Genomic DNA, 3,282 nt, shown 5'->3' on the forward strand with positions numbered 1-3,282 from the left:
CTCCTCCCATACATACTCGTACATAAAAATGCCCTCCTGTGTGTTCAGACGTTCCCAGAATTATTGAGTAAGCGGCAAGGAGCACCTGATAGCTATGAGTATAAGAGAGAGAGAGAGAGAGAGAGAGAGAGAGAGAGAGAGAGAGAGAGAGAGAGAGAGAGAGAGAGAGAGAGAGAGAGAGAGAGAGAATTATCCGTAATTGGCAAAATAACATTATCTCAGGGCGCCTCCAAGCACACACACACACACACACACACAGTCATATCCATGCGCCCTGAGGGAAGGGTGAGGGTATGAGGTACCCGAAGCGAATGACGTCATTGCCATTGTGTATGGTTCCGGTGCTCTGAGGGTACCCACCTCCTCAGTAGCTTCATGTGCCCGCTTGACAGTGTAGGGTAAGGTCACGTTGTCTCGCTCTCTCTCTGCTCACCTTTGTTGTAGGCCTACATTCGGGTGCGGCATACCCATGGTTGGTGATACAGGGTGTTGTACATGTCCCTAGGATATTGTTTACGTACTTTTTTAGTGATCACCTGTGCAGTGGATCACAGGACCTGGGAGGCCATACAAGAAGTTTGGAAGCCATCGGATGATAATTTTTTTTATGAAATTTTTTTTTTGAAATTTTTGAACATTTTTCCTATTTTTAGTAACATTTTTCAGTACCTGATTTTCATACCAAAACAATACGTTTTTCAGTTCTTCTTAATGTTAAGTCAAGATACAAAGTTTGAAGTCCCTTCATGTAACTTTATTCCATTAAAACTTTACATTTAATTTTATTTATTTTTTTTTCAAAATCGGGTATGATGTACCCATGGTTAGTAGTGGTGTGACTTTTTCTAAGGTTAGTGTTCTAGGGTTAATTGTGCGGCGAGTATAGTTACTTATAATTATAGTTAAATGGTTAGTTTAATAGATAGTTCAATAGTTAGTTTGTTAGATCGTTAGATGGTTAATTACTAGAAGTTAGTTAGTTAGGTAGTTAGGTAGGTAGACACTAGGAGATTCAAGGGAGTATACGCTACAGCTGAGCCTGGCCGCGGTGCTCGTCTCCTCATTGGCTTCTGGGCTTGTGGTATATATATAAACCACAGTTTACCTTCTCCAGGTTTCTCCAGGTAAGTACTCATTTGTCGACCAGCCAGAAAAGGAGGGCAAACAGCAGGCTGGGCTGGGCGTCGATTACTTAGGCCGGATTCGAACCCAGGCCCTCAGATTAGTAGTCAAGCATTTTAACCAATTCACCACGAAGGCACCGATCACAGCTTTATTACAAGTGCATTACTGCATAAGATGTATTTCATGTATATATACATATATATATACATATATATATATATATATATATATATATATATATATATATATATATATATATATATATATATATATATATATATATATATATATATATATATATATATATATATATATATATATATATATATATATATATATATATATATATATATATATATATATAAACTTAAATGAGGACAGCTTACATGTAGCACGCTCGTGGGTGTTATGGGCATCACAGCAAGGTTTGTAGTTTCCAAGTTATCTCAGCTCGCCAGAGGAAAAATAACAGTCGGAGAAAACTGGTTGCCCCGTCCGTCATGCCCGTGAAGCTGCAACCTGTGGTTTGTGACGCAATTATGAGGCCACATCTAAGTGTAAATACAGTTGTTTGCCGAATATCAGCCTTTTGTATGACATCGAAACAATGAATGTATGTATTTGTCATATAATAAAATTCCAAATATAGCAAAGATCTCACTTCATCCCTGAAATGACGAGGACCATGGAAATATTGCAGCAGTCGGACGGACGGACGGACGGACACACACACACACACACACACACACACACACAGGGCAGTAGATGTGTTTCTAAAGTCGGGATGTGTTTAGAATATGTTAGTCGGTCTGTCAGAAATGTCGCTCCACCGGCAGTCACTCGTGGTGACAGCAAAAGACGTTATCTAAGGGAGTCACAAAGGGATATCACAAGAGTATTAATAAAAGATCTAGATATAACATTGCAGTTTGTGCAGAGACTGTTTAGGCTCCGTCATGGCAAAGCGTTGATATGCAAATATTCTCACAGCACTTGATAAATCTCAAGACAGATCACTGATTACGAATATCCAAATTGTTTATATAGCTCGTAAAAGTGTTAGTCAGACTACTCGCAACTGGTGTTCCATCAACAGCTGCCTCAGGAGTAAGCGTTGTGTTGGCCGCCGCTACATGGAGGGCGTGTGTTGGTTTATGCTTCGCTACCAGGTCAGAGGAGACACCAGCACCTAATGTCGTCTGACAAAACACAGACCCGTGCAGATCACATAGGGAGGTACAAGGCAGTCGTTCTTGTTGAGGGTTGGCTGGTGTGGATCCTTAGCTGGACACCCACTGATGGTGCAGAAAGCCTATCACCTTTGTTCGTGTCTGCGCATCAGGGGAGAAGAGAGCATTGGTGGTGGCGTCCATGTTGTAAACACGCGGGCCACCTAGCACAGCGTTTCAGGCAATGCCATCCATTACGGAGTGTTTGTACGACGTCACCGCTCAGAGATGTCTTGCAGTCACTGAAGAACCTTGTCGATGCTGAACGAAACTATGTCCCTCGCGCCCTCCAATGAAGAATCTCTGCCGTGAGAGCACAGCCTCGCCGCCTCCCGCTACGGACGGTCACTTGCAGTTGTTCTCCTCGGTGTCCTCCATGCAGGTGTGGCACTGCACGTAACAACACCAGTGAAACTTGCAGTTGCAGTGCCATGTGCGTGTGTACTGGTGAGTGTCGTACCCGCGGCCGCAGCACAGCAGGTCACAGCCACCTGGCCCTGATGATGAAGAGGAGCAGTGAAAGTCTGACCGATACTCTGTAACTCTAACTCTGTAACCATCACTTTGTAACGGTGCACTGTGCTGGGAATTTATAAAAAAAAGCTCTGCTGGGTCACAATTATTGAGTCGCATTATGTCGAATTTTATTGCATACAGCCCCTAGAAGTTCGGCAGGAAACTAGCAACAACATTGATGATTACGCTAAAAGGTGTGGAGAAACAAACACTGTAAAATGCAAGTAAATTTTGAGGTCGCAGTACATTACCTGACGAAGTTCTGTTGCATTTGCGACCCACGGTGCCCAGCGAACCCACCGCGGGATTCATTGGCAGTAGTTGGGACTCCTTTCCAAGTACACGAGATGAAACTTGCGGGGCCGTCGAGCTCTTCTCCTGACCCTCTCCAGACGCAGGTGAGGCGTGGATC

The 3,282-nt window shown here is 43.3% G+C and overlaps 1 pseudogene; it reads right to left on the reverse strand.

The window, feature by feature from the left end:
- Nucleotides 1-2,058: 2,058 nt before the first annotated feature.
- LOC126994645 (protein Wnt-7b-like) overlaps nucleotides 2,059-3,282 on the reverse strand; it is an 8,995-nt pseudogene continuing 7,771 nt past the window's right edge.

This window comes from Eriocheir sinensis, unplaced genomic scaffold, assembly GCF_024679095.1.
Source record: "Eriocheir sinensis breed Jianghai 21 unplaced genomic scaffold, ASM2467909v1 Scaffold842, whole genome shotgun sequence".
NCBI classification, from domain to species: Eukaryota; Metazoa; Arthropoda; class Malacostraca; order Decapoda; family Varunidae; genus Eriocheir; species Eriocheir sinensis.